The 13,802-nt window shown below is 49.6% G+C and overlaps 1 protein-coding gene across 6 annotated transcripts in view; it reads right to left on the bottom strand.

Annotated features, from left to right (window-relative positions):
* The window catches only part of PIK3CD (phosphatidylinositol-4,5-bisphosphate 3-kinase catalytic subunit delta), a 46,476-nt gene extending 35,856 nt beyond the window's left edge, over nt 1-10,620 (bottom strand). For all 6 annotated transcript variants that reach the window (XM_033115221.1, XM_033115224.1, XM_033115225.1 and 3 more), the window contains exon 1: nt 10,477-10,620. The gene's annotated coding sequence lies outside the window, so the exon portion shown is untranslated. The remainder of the gene's footprint in view (nt 1-10,476) is intronic.
* Nucleotides 10,621-13,802: the final 3,182 nt, after the last annotated feature.

Here is a 13,802-nt window from a genome sequence, read left to right as displayed (position 1 = left end):
GTGCAAAGAGACCAGATTTGGGCCACTGGCCAAGAAGACACCAAGAAGACACGTCCTATGGCCCTGATTATGTCACCCACGCTCAAGGACCCTTACGTCGACTTCCCGTAAAAGTTTCAAGAGTTGGGCAAGGAAGCAATTGAGATTTCAGACGCCAGGCCCTACTTCCTCCGGACAGAGTGGGAGAGTGGGCACCACCCTGGACAGACTGGGACCAGGCTGGGCACAGAAGATTCAAACAGAGACCAAGGACCGGCAAGAACAGGGAAGATGGAAACAGAGGGCACAGGTGAGAACAAGACCGGGAAGCCCCTGTGCACAGCGGACTGGCTCACTCCTCCTACCTGGGATCCAGATTCCCCGCCCCAATGACACACGTCCTCCTAGGAAAGGAGTGGCCACATTTGGAGATAGCACAGGACAGGGGTTGGGAGCAGGCTCTGCCGCTTCCTAGCTGGGTCATACCTAGGTAAGTTATTAAATCTTTCTGTGCCTCGGCTTCCCCTTCTGTAAAACGGGGATCGCAATAGCACTTATCACAAATGTTGAGTAAATCTGTATTTCTGAAGTACCTGAACATTGCCTCCTACAGAGTGGATGCTACAAAAGTGTTTGCTGTTTTCATCCTTAGACAAAGAAACAGCAAGCTAGGTTAACGGGGGCGGCAATTCCGAGGTGGCTGGATAGCAAAGCACGGAAGTACCAATGTGCTGACCAGAGCTGCAGCAAAAGGAGACGATATGAAGAGCCTCCCTTCTTGAGCTTGCTGTGCTTACTCTCAGAGTGAGGGGCTGCTGTAGTTTAGGTGGGAGCTCTACGTCGAAGCCACCTTGGGCCCAGGCTCTGTGATCCCCGCGTCATATCCGACCTCTAACCAGCCGAATGAGAGGTGAATTGTGCTCTCATCCCCTCTTCAACCCACCCTGACCGATGGCCTCAGCACGCTGACCACGCTCCTCGGGGTGCCAGCATGCCAGGCCCCAGGCTCTGCAGGCTAACAAGCGCTGGCTGTGCTTATTCCCAAATAGGCCCACACTCGGGGTTCACCTTTGCAATCACACAACATGGTAAGTGGCTAAGTGGATGAAATATGGGTGTGAAAAGAAAGAGCTGTTTTCACGAAAACGAAGCAGAATGCTTTCGAAACTCAACAAGGGCATGGCACCAAAACAAACTTTCTGTTGAATCAGATGGGGCATGACAACTATAAAAAACTAGGGAGAATTATAAAAATTTAGGAGGACTCTGCATTGCAATGCACCTTACGTAGGAATGAAGAGTGTTCTCTAACAAAAGCCCTTGGCCTTTCATCAATAGACCAGAGGACCAATATACATTTATTTATACGTTTTAAGTTAAAATAAAATGTTGAGATTCGAGATGTGGCATTTTAATATTCTCTACCTAAGCCAAAATTTCACTGAATTTCGTTGAATCATTCTTCATACTGTTTTGCCCTCATCCATGTTTTTCAAACTATGGTTGGAGACACTGTGCTAAGAGGAGCGGAAGCCACCGAAACATAAACATCGTCCCAGAGCATCCATTTAACTCAAAAGTGAGCGGGAACTATTCCTCATAGTAAAATAAACATGGATTTATCAGAGAATAGAATGTAAAATTATTGTTAGTGTTAAAAATAAAACTTGAAACTTCAAAGCAAGGTCACGGCTGGGGTGGGCTGCTGCAGGCTTAGAGTTGCACATCCCATCCTCTGGCTGGAGAAGCGGGTGGGAAAGTTGGAGAAGCACAGTGCATGAAGGTCAAGGTCACTGCCAGCCACCCGGCCATGTCCCAACCACTTTCCCATAAACCCATGGCACAAGGGCTCCTGAGGTGGTTGCCTCTGGAGCAGCCCACCCACTCGGGACCCCATCGCACTGCTGCAGCTCAGAGGGGACAGGACCAAGCCAGAATCCACTGCCATGGTCAAGATCACTTGATCAACAACTTTACTAGCGAGCTGCCCTTATCTGTTATTCCAGGCCAGGTGAGCTAGTCCAGGGGCGGCTCCTGCCTCCCAGCAGGGGAAGGAAGGAAATAGCCTGGAAAAGATCTCACCTCTACAGTCCTCAGCTCTTATCTCCCAAGCTTCCGCAGACCTTGAAGGATTACAAAAAGCCGAAAAACTATAAACCTCTGGCTTTGACATATCAGATAGGAACAGGCAGTTAACAAAGGACAAAGCAATTCCAATCTTTACCTGTAAAATGGGGGTATTTATTGACACATGCTTCATGCATTCCATACAGATCATTCATGGAGGGTCAAATAAGATAACGAATGACTAACTCTTACCTTACCAGGCCCATTACTTACTACAGGCTTTTCCTTATTGCTAATCTTCATGGCAATCCAGTAAAGAGGTACTATTATCCCAATTTTCAGATGAAAACCTGGAGGCTCGGGGAGGTAAGGCAACTCGTCACGATCACCTATGCGTTAAGTGTCAAAGCCAAGATCTGAGCTCCCATCTAATTCTAAAGCTCTTGCTTTTGACATGGACGTTAGGCTTTCTGTCTATTCCTTCTCGAAACACTGCCTTGCACTGTGCTTCCGGCTGGGAAATATGAAGCCACGCACATCTTAAGAAAGTACCACATATTAGATGTGCCGCTGCACCTAATTTAAAAATAGGCCACACTTCATCACTGGTTTCCAAATGACAGCAGATGGGCCGTATTATTCAAATATTCCTCACACCACACAATAGGGAGAAAAGATTCATGATAGGTGTGGTCTCGCTCATTTTTTCATTGGCTCTGAACACAAGAAACATTTTTAATAGAGTTTTTTGAGAGGGACGGGTGAAGGGAAAAGGTTTTGGTGTTTCCCCTGCAACACCAAAGAAATTTCTTGTGAAGCAGTTTATTTGAGACCAAGATCCTGCTCTTATTAACTGCTCCCTTGAACACAGCAGAGAGGAAAATACATACACTGAGCACAGATAAACACACTGCGTGCTTGACTTAGGTTCTCCTTAAGAGGGAAGTAGAGGCCACTTTACTCTAAGGGGCTGCAAAAGCAGGCTCCATGGGCAGGAACTCAAGCTGGTGCCAAAGCCCCCGGGGTCCTGACCACCCCACCCCAGCACCTGCCTCAGTTTCCCAAACTGCATGAAGGAGCATTTGCATGTCAACAGTGGAATAGTTACTAAGATGAATTCCAGACTCGACCATTAGTAAGTCCCATTTCCATGCTACAGAGGCTGCAGGACCACAGGGGGACAGGGTCCTGGAGAAACAGCCTTCTCAGGACCTTGAGAGTCCCTGCAGCCCACCTCAGCCTCTGTTCATCCGTCAGTGAGGAAGCATCACCCAACACAAGGCTCATCTGCTTGTCCCAGGGAGACTCACACCCAGTTCCAGCCAGATAGCCAAGGACGGGGTCCATTTCATCAGAGAGGTGCTGCCAGCTCTTTCTAAAATCATCTACCTAATTTACAGCAGAAACTCAATCCCCGTGCTTAACCTAAATCCCTTTGGCTTAAGTGTAAACCATCTCTCCTTGCTGAAACAAGATGAATCCTGGGGATGAATGGAGATTTTGTTCAACTGAATTATGATATTAGCAGTAACAGCTAATGTCTACTGAGTATTAACTATGTGCTAGGTGATGATCATTATCTAGTTTCCCTCATTTAATTGTTAAGATTACCCTAGGAATAGGTCCCATTAGCTTCATTCTACAGAACAGGAAACCAAGGATCAGAGTAGGTAAGGATTCTACTCAAGGTCACACAGCTGGGAAGTGAGGAAGCTACAGTTCGAATCTGAATCCATCCAATTCCAGAGTTCAAGGGTTTAACTGCTGCATACACTGCAGCAAACCTCACGCTATCCATAACAGCAACCAAAAAAAAAAAAAAAAAAAAGCAATTTAACTTCATTAGCAATAAAAGAAACATACTTAAGATGATTACCTTTTAGACCTATTAGCAAATCTTTTTTTTTTTCAATATTAGTCAGTGTTGGCAAGGGTGTTGTGAAATATTATATACCACTGGGATGATTTGGTCCAATCTCTCAGAAAACCATTTCGCTCTAAGAGCTATAAATATGTTTAATGCCTTTGATGCAATCCTTCTTGCGTATGAAAAAAGTCATATGCCTGGAAATGTCAATTACAGTGTTTTGAGAGTGGAGTGTGTGTGTGTGTGTGTGTGTGTGTGTGTGTGTGTGTAAATTAATCGTCCCACCATTGAGGACGCTTAAGAAGATGATGGTGTCCTGTTTCAGGACACTTATACTGCCACTAAAAAGGATGGCTAGGTTACGAAACAATGTGGAAAAATGTTAACGAGCCAATGTTAAATGAAAAAAAGCAAATTACGTGAAGGGGACTAAGAAGTACAAACTGCTAGTTATAAAAACAGTCCCGGGGATGTAAAGGACAGCAATAGACTAATCCCATCAATAATACCCTAATGACTATGTCTGGTGTCAGATGGGTTCTAGACTTACCATGTTCATTTCGTAAGTTATAGAACTGTCTAATCACGGCTGGACACCTGAAACTAATTTAATATTGTATGTCAACTGTACTTTAAAAATAAATGAAAAAAAAGCAAATTACAAAAGCATATGACTTGCTCTTCAAAAAATTAAACATAGAACTACCAGGTAATTCAGCAATCCCACTTCTGGGCATGTATGCAAAAGAACTCAATGCAAAGACATAAATAGATATTTCTACAGCCATGTTCATAGCAGCAGTATTCACAATAGACAAAAAGAGGAAACCACCCAAGTGGCCATTGGTGCAGGAATGGACAAAATGTGGGCCATCCATACAATGGAGTATTACTCAGCCTTAAAAAGGAAGGAAATTCTGACACCTGCTATAACATGGATGAACCTTGAAGATATTAGCTAAATGAAATAAACCTGTCACAAAAGGACAACTGCTGTACGATTCCACTTACATAAAGTACAGAGAGTAAAATTCATAGGCTCAGAAAGTAGAATGGTGGTTGCCAGGGGCTGCAGGGAGAGGGGAGTGGAGAGTTAGTATTTAATGGGTTAAGAGTTTCAATATTGCACAATGAAAAAGTTGTAGAGATGGATGGTGCTGATGGTGGCACACAGTGTGAATAAATGAATGCCACAGAACTATATACTTAAAAATCATTGATTTTGTTATGTATATTTCACCACACTTGAAACATAAAATTTAAGACAAAAAAGTGCATGCCTACTAATTACAAGTAAATTCAAAATGAATAAAAACATTACAAAATGGAAAAGATACCTGAATTGGCAGTGGCGACGATGGGATAGTGGGATAATAATAAATTACTTACGGACCACCCACTACATCCCAGCTCTTACAGACATTGTGTGTAAAGCTGTGTGCCTGGCACTTGACAGCTATTCCCATTCCAGCGTTACAGCTGAGGATTCTCAGGCTCAAAAGGGTGAAGCGATTTATTTGCCAAAGGGCACCCAGCAGATAAAAAAGTAGATGAGATACAAGCCCAGTCTGGCTGACTCCAAAGATAATACTTTTTCTTCCATGTGGCGATCCACCCATCTCCAATTCTGTACCCCCCCCCCCCCCGCCCAGCCCGACCTATACATAAATGACTTTTCAAAGTTTCAATAGTAGGGCTATGATCTTGTTTTCCTATTGAAAAGAAAGCACTTCTCCCCGAGTTCATAGGAAAGCCAAAAAAACAAGCAATGCCCCCTCCCCGGGAGACAGAGTGGGCAGGGGAGTGGCCCTGCCCCTCCATGTAGCCCTGGAGCACCCCCAATTGCATACTGCCACTCTCATCCTCCACTTCCTATAAGCTCCAATAACTGGGGGAACACCCCAAATCCCATCGGGCACCACCAGCCCCTTCCCACAACTATGGTCCCTGGAGAAGGACGTGGGGACTCGGCAGCAAAACGGAGCCCTGCTCCCACCTCTCCCAGGAACTGCTCAACAAAGGAAACTCCAAAATGTGAGGGGCTGTGTGGCCCCAGACAGAGCAGGGGAGCCTGGGTGGGAGGGGCTCTCAGCAGAGAAGAAGCGGGTCCTTGACGTGAAAGAGGGAGGGGTCAGGAAAGGAGAGAGACAAAGAAGAGGGGCTGAACAGTTCTCCGCAGGTGAAGAATTTAGTCCCTGGGCAGTTACTTGGGTTACTTCCGAGGCCCAGAAATTGTCCTTTCTGCTACTGGGACACTGGGAAGGAAGATGGTATGAGGGGAGCTGACTACTAAGGTGGTAGCCAGTTTACTAAGTTGGGGGACAGGAAGCAGAAGGGGGAGACGGAGGCGAAAGGCCTGCGGGGAATCTGAAATTCTGGCCTAAGTTCACCTAGGGGAAGCAGCACACAGGGCACAAAGGCAGGGAACATTTGGTTCCCTGAAAAAAGGACTGTGCCAAACACCTTGCCCAGAAAATACCAAAAGAAACACACTCCTATCCATCTGCAGTAGGCTGAACGGCGGCTCCCAAAAAGATATGTCTGTGTCTTCACCCCCAGAACCTGTGACTTGTTTGGAAAAATAACAAGTGGGAAAAGGCCTTTGCAGATGTAATTAAGGATCCTGAGATGAGTCCATCCTGGATTGTCCAGGTGGACCCTAAATCCAATGACAAGTGTCCTCACAAGAGACAGAAGATGACAGACAGGGGAAGGGTGTGTGACTGGGGTGGTACTGCCACAGGTCAAGGGACACCTGGAGCTACCAGTGGCTGGAAGAGGCCAGGTGGGATCCTTCCCTAAGCTGCTGGAAGGCACAGGGCCCTACTCACACCTTGATTTTGAACTTCTGGCCTCCAGAACTATGAGATTCCATTTCTGTTGTTTTAAGACACAAAATTTGTAGCAATTGGTTACAGCAGCCACAAGAAAGGAAGATAGCATCCCTCCAGGACAGAGAGCCCCAACTCAGGCAGCTTGCTTGCTTTCTGCAGCTTCCCCCCTCCCTGCCACCCCTTCCTGCCACTGTCACTCTCCTGGCATTTCATCTGAGTGGAAAGCAATTTCTCCCAATGTGAGTGAAACAGAAGCTGACTGAAATACTACTTGAAAAACACCACACCCATTACTCCAATCACTCTCCCTCTGGGCTCAGAGAGTAGGCAGACTTGGAAAGCACCCATTTCTAGGAGAAGTGCTGACCTTACCTGAGGGGTGAAGTTATCACTTCTGGGGACACAATGGGGGGTTCTCATACTCATCCAGCCAGTGCAGCTGGAGGGGGAACTTTCACGCCCAACCTCAGGGAGGGGAGAGGGGCCGGAGTTTAGGACGACCCACAGAAAGTCAGTGTTTGTCTGCAAGGAAAGAGTGAGGAGGGAGGTGCCTGGGTTTTAAATGACTTTTTCCATCTTGAAACTGGCAGCATTTCTGATATGATTGCGGGGGATTTCCACCAACCAAATTAAAGAAAATTACGTTTTAACATTAACTGCAAGGAGAGAGGAGTTTCGCAACCTTTGTCATTTATGAAACCCTGGCCCTGGCACAAAGAGGAGAATGTTTCTCTCCCCCCCAAACAAGTCCGAGTCCTGCCATCCTCCAGCTGGAGGTCAATGACCACACAAGTCCCTCCGTCACGGGACAGGAACAGAACGGCACTCCCCATCCTCCAGGAGCACTTCCCTCTGGACCTGCCCTTCCAGCAGCTTTGCTGGGAAACCTTTGTCCCCTGGGGAGTGGCCAAGAGAGCTTTTCTAACGAACCACGGTAAGGAAGCATTTGGGGGGGCCCCAAGCCCCACCATCAGACCCACAGAAGCAGCTGGCCTCTGGGAGGGAGGCAACTGCTCTCTAAACAAAGATGGTTTTGAAAAATAAGCCAGCCAAAGGGGAATTGCTTCATAAGTTGCACATTCACTTCTCCCTTTAACTGTGCAATTGAAGAAAAACAAGGTAAAGCAGGAACTGACCCCTCACCCCCCATTCACACCCCCACAAACTCCTTTCACACAACAGTGTGGGCACAGATGCTAACCGGGTCTGAGGCTGGTCTCTAATTATGTGTGGATTGTGTGTGTCCTGTAAGACCCCCAGGGACTGGTACTCTCCCAGTCTGCCAGCCTTGTTCTCAGCACAACCCCTGGCTCCCAGCGGGGTCTCAGTCAACATTTGCTAAACATAGTAAAGCAAGAGAAAAGATGGAGCCCGCAGCTTCGTGCAAAGACACGCTTTATGCGCCGGTCCTGGGCAGGGACGAGACTGCAGAAATGCAGCTGTCCTGCAGTAAAGGGACATCAGCATGCCCAGCAGCACCTCTGAGGCACTTGCTCTACTTCCAGAAACATCTATATTCTCAGTGGCCAGTGCTGTTTCTAAATGTGGGCGTAGGAGGCAGGGGGAGCGGGACTCAGAAGGAAGTAACCGCCAACCAGGTTTTCAGAGCACCCTGCCCCCCAGAGCACCTTTTATTACTTGGAGAAGTTGATGAAAGCACCAAAAGGGAATCGACCTCCGGTTGCTCTAGGCAGGGCTCTCCGGAGCCAGGGGATGGAACCCTGAACTCGAGAAATAAAACCACAGCAGGACTCGGAAATGCTACGGGGTTGGCAATTTCTGCTCTAGACAGGGCCGAAGAGAAAGGTCTGTTTCTGTCTCCCTGTGTTTGGTACCAGCTTCCCGAATCAGAAGAATTTTTATCCTCACTTAGCACATCCATCAAACCTGGGGGCTAATGATAGTGGTGGATTTACACAGGAGCATCAAGGAGGGTGCATTAGAGGCTGCATCTCTGAAAGGACACCCCAAGTCTCCCCATGCCCACACACAGAGAACTGTTAGGAAATACTCTCCTTAATCTGCGGGCAACAAGACCTGCCAGGTGATCAACGCCTTGGCCTCTGAACCAGCTGGGATTCTGGAGAGCTGCTTGTAAACTGTGTGGGTGGACAAATTAGTTCACTTTTCTGTGCCCTAGTGTTCTCCAATGGAAACTGGAGACTACATCATTTATCTCCTACGGTTGTTTGAGAACACATGTAAAAACTATCAACTCTTTGGGAGCGAGGAGTCCCTATGGCACCATTCACTTGACAAGAACCCCACGGTGCTGTCAGGCATTCCAGCGGGGTCCAGCTCTTCTGAAAGTGAGCAGTGAACCTTCCCCTTAGAGACTCCAGAGAGAGGACTACCCTCCTCCCCGAGCGCGCCCAGAAAGACACACCCGCCCCACATAGAGGCGCGATTGTGCGGGACATCTGAGGCTGGGGCCCAGTGGGGCTTCTGCAGAAGCCCAGGTGAAGAAGACCCACTTGAGAGAATGGTAGGGCTGGAGACCCACAGGTCCCTCCTTCCAGGGGACACATAAACGAAGTAAATGCTGCTTACTCATCCGAGGCTCCCGAGGTCTCCATCCGAAAACTGGGCATATCCCTAGGGCGCTGCGCCAGGACCCACCCTCGACCCCGGAAATCCCATCCCCACGCTCTTCCCCTGCGGGAGCGCGCCTTTCCAAAGCCTCCCAGCAGTCCTTTCTCAGCAACCCGGCCCTCGGTCGCCCCACTAGGGCAGAGCGCAGCCGGGACTCACGGACCCCCATCCTGGTCCCCACGAAAGGGTTCCCTGGTCCCCTCTCCTCGATTTCAAAGAAGGAGATACAGAGGCGAAAGCCTAAATAAAAACAGGAAACTCGATTTTTTTTTTTTAAGGCCTCATTCAGGCTGAATTCCGGGTAAGAGTATTAAAAAGAAGAGTCCGGAAATGCAAAGCTGGAGGCGGTTTTGCCGCGGTAACCAGGGATCCGCCGCAGATCCGGGGGCTGATCTCCGCGCCGCTGCAGTAAACACGCGGCGAGCAGCGCCGGCGCCCCGAGTCCCTGCGGGGCGCGTAGGAAAGGGACTCGGTCGCTCGTCCACGCGCTGGGCGCGAGAGCCCCGCACACCTCGACCCCGGCCCCTTTCCAGCCCATGTTCCGGTTCGCCAGGGTCAGGGAGGGCGTGCAGGGACAGGGCGCCGGGATAGCGTGCGCACCTCTCCTCCCGCGCCCAGAGGAAGCGCGCAGGGCGGCACCGCTAGTAGTAGAGATGCAGCCTGCACCCCGCCGCGCGGCCGGGGTACCCCACGCCCGGCGCGCCTGCTCTTGCGGCACGGCGCGCTCGGCTGGCTGAGCGCTTCCCACCTCCAGCGCCTCGGAGGGTACACGCGAGGCCGCCCCTCTGTTGAGAGCGCAGCCCGGGCTCCGCCACCGGGTCGAGGAGCTCCCTCATCGGGTTCCGCAGGTTACTCAGTACAGGCTCCGGGGAGCTGTTTGCACCCTTCTCGGAGGGCGCACCGGGGGCGTCCCCGGCCCCCGAGCTCAGCCTAGGCTCAAGTCCCGACGGCCCGCCCGGGGGACGCCCCTTGCCGGGCTCTCTAGACGCGGGAAGGCGCGCAGTGACAGGGCTCACCCGTCGTGCGCGCTGGGAGACCCCTGAGAGCTGGCCCCACGGCTCCGCGAGGCCCCTCCGAAACCCTTGGCCTTGGTCCTCTGCCCCACTTCCCCAGACGCAGCCAGAGGCGAGCGCTTACCGGTCTCGGCGCGGCGGGCAGGGGCTGGGCTGGCTTGGCCCCGCGGGCGCCTGGAGCGAAGGCGCTGGGTGCGAGTGAGCCTCGAGGCTGGGAGGCGGGGCGCCCCTACCGCGCCCCGCCTGCTGACAGCCCGCACACTCCACTTCCCACTTTGTTTCCTTTTTACTTGCAACAGGAAAAACAACAGGTCCTCCAGCCCTCTCGTCTGCTCCGCCTTCCTCCTCCCCAAACCCCCACCCCGCCTGCGGCTGGAGGAGCATCACCCCAGGTGCCTCTGGATGCTGCACCCTGCCTTTCTTCAAAACAAGTTTTCTTTTTATGCAAAGGAAAACAACCAAATAAAGATCCTAGGAGCCCATAACGCCCCCAGGCCTTCCACATTCACACACCCAAAAAACCGTCAACAGTGGCGAGAGAAAAGCCCGGGGTGAATGGGTGTAAGGGAGGGTGAGAGAGGCCGGGAGCGGGGAGCGGGCTAAGTGCTCCAATTCCCAACTGGCTCAACCCTGGAGGTCAGCGGTGGCCTCCCAGCTTTGGTGATTCAAGAGCATGGGGGTGGGGGGCTAGCCACCCCCCAAGATTACCATAGTGACTTCAAATTTCTCTAGGATATGGTGGAGGGTGAGCCAGTCAATTGCTTACTCAGAATGTAAGAAACGCCTAAACCTGTACATACTATTTTATAAGAGTTTGAGCCAAACCGAAGACATATGCTGGGGAGCAAGATCTCAAATGCTCTGACAACAAGTTTTGCAGTTTCTTTTATGCATTTGAGATTAAGGAGGGACCATAAGGAAGATGACAGGAAGGTGAGAGAGAGAGCAAGACTGGGATGGGATTGCAGGAGGGGTAAGAGTCTGTGCTCTCTGGAGGGCAGTCAGGTATTAGAAGGAAGGGTCTGACGGAATATTTCAAGGTGTGTTAACCTAGAGACACAGAAACAGTGGACAGGGCTTGCTTAAGGCAAAGAGAAACCTTTTAGTAAATAATTTATATGCCTGGGGTGTGACTACCCACCAAGACCCGCCCAGTTTGGAATTTATTATCATAAGGTCCTGGGAGGTTACTTTCCATAGAAACTCCCCCCCCCCTTTATTTATTTATTTATTTTGTCCACAAGTCAAACAATGGCTTAACGGACCCTCCCCAGCCAGGTTTGGGAGGTAAAGCTTCGGTTTTGTTCCCTTGGAGGGATGAGGAGACTGAAGCTTGGAGAGAGGCTCTTTCTACCCAAAACTGGCCTCCCAGGACCTACTTGGGCCTGTGCTGGCTGCAGCAAGGGGAGGAGCAGAGACTCCTCTGCCAGGAAAGGGGAGACAACTTGGGCAAGGTGAGTAGGTCTCTAACTGGTCCCAGTTTCTAAAATCTAGGCTGTTGGCTCCAGACTCTCAACTGGACACCTGCGGAGGAGTCAACAGGTCCCTTGGGGAAGAATGTTGGGTCTGTCACTGGGAATGGACTCTAACATTCTTCCCAAAGAACATCTGAGACTAGCAACCTTACCCTGACCCCAGACCTGGATCACTGGTCCTCCGAAGAGGTCTCCAGCCCTCTCCAGGGAGATTCCATAAAAGCCAGAAGAGAGATGGACATGTCAGAGAGAAAATCTCACAGGACGGTAAATCCCATCCTCCTCTGGGGTTTTCTAACACCTGTCCTAATCCTGTTTTGCTAGGTTGCAATTTAAACACTAGCCTCTGGTTTTCAGAGTTCATTGTAAGAAACAGTTAGATGAAGAAAATGCTTTTGTATCATCCAAAAGAACTCTTCATGGAGTATGTATTTGCTGACTGCCATTCAAATCACACTTTGTCACAGGCAGCAACTCAACAAGGTAAATCTTCTCATTCCCACTTTACGGATAAGAAAACTGAAGCTCAGAAGCTTTTGGGGAGGGGGATACACAGTCAGTAAGTGTCTCTCTGCTTCCAGATCCTTGCTCCTTTGAAAGTTTCACTTTCCTGAGCACTTGATGCACTTCCTTTTTGAAATCACACTGGAGGACAGCCCCCTCATTGGCCTGGGGGAACCAGGAGATTCAGGCTAACTGTAATGTCAAGTACAGACATCATTCTCCCCCAAGTTCCTGATAGATTTGCCTCTGCCTTCCTCTATGGTTTCTGATCTCTCTCACTTTATTTTTAACTGTTGTCATGTGTGTTATGGAGGAAGCTACTTCAAGTTCCCTTTGAACTGTAAATGAAATGGACCAGTAATGGTGGAAAGAAGTTCCAGTAATCCTTGAAAAAAAGTGGCACTTCAGCTGTAAGGGTCACTGCGTATTACTCACGTGAGCTCCTGACTGGGGAATCCTTTGGCCCCATTTTATGGAAGGAAAGGAGGTCTCGGTTATTAAAGGGGAAGTTGGTTGGTGGAGAACAGGCTCCCATGGACAGAAGGCAGGCTGCAGGCCTCTCAGAAGAGCACACACAGCCCTCCAGGCACTTCCTTCTGTCTCTGCCTCTCTCTCCTGCAGAACTTCCCCCTCCAAAAGCCTCCAGAGTTTCTCACAAATGCAGTAAAGCCTCTCTGCTTTGTTCGACCTTGAGCGACTTCACCACCGACACCCACGCATGCCCACAAACAGGGTTATCTCAGGGCAGCCAGAGCCAAGCTGAGAACCCTGGCACAGGGGTGCAAGTGTGAGGAGCCCACTTCCTCAGCCCCTCCACAAAGGGCTCCAGACACCTGCCTTCATGCCCTGCCCACTCTGCTGCGGGTCATTTCCTTCCAGGCAGGACAAAAATTATCCAGCTCAAACCCTTGTCCTTTTGCCTTGCCCAGAAAATGTGTAGTGAAGCTTAGCAGTTAAGAGTACATTTCCTGGAGCCAAACTGCAGGGCATTGCCACTGTGTGACCTCGGGCGTGTGACTTAACCTCTCTGCGCCTCCATTTCTTCATCTGAAAAACAGGGACACTAATAATGGCACTCAACTTGTAGAATTGTTTCTAGGATTAAACGAATGAACACATGTAAAATGCTTATAGCAGTAGCTGACACCAAGTGAACCCCCAGAAAATGTTAGTTACTGAGTTATTATTCTAGAACAGAGTCTTTTGTGCTTTGCAAGACTGGATGCTTTTGCTCTAGAACAGTGTTTTTCAATAGCAGCAACAGCAGGTTGTGACATATTAACACATCAGTGTACTGGAAATCCATTCAGGAGGTCAAGTTTATAAAAATGGAACACAATAGAAAATATCCAATTATATTCTGTGTGGCAAGAGTGGGTATAACTCCCTGAGGCTTCTGTCCTATTTCTAGGTATGTGTGAGGGTGCATTAATTCCAGACGTAAAATGCGTTTCTTATGGTAGGCTCCAGT

Source organism: Rhinolophus ferrumequinum, chromosome 9 (assembly GCF_004115265.2).
Source record: "Rhinolophus ferrumequinum isolate MPI-CBG mRhiFer1 chromosome 9, mRhiFer1_v1.p, whole genome shotgun sequence".
In the NCBI taxonomy this organism is placed as follows: domain Eukaryota; kingdom Metazoa; phylum Chordata; class Mammalia; order Chiroptera; family Rhinolophidae; genus Rhinolophus; species Rhinolophus ferrumequinum.
This window is presented reverse-complemented; position numbering and strand designations above follow the sequence as displayed.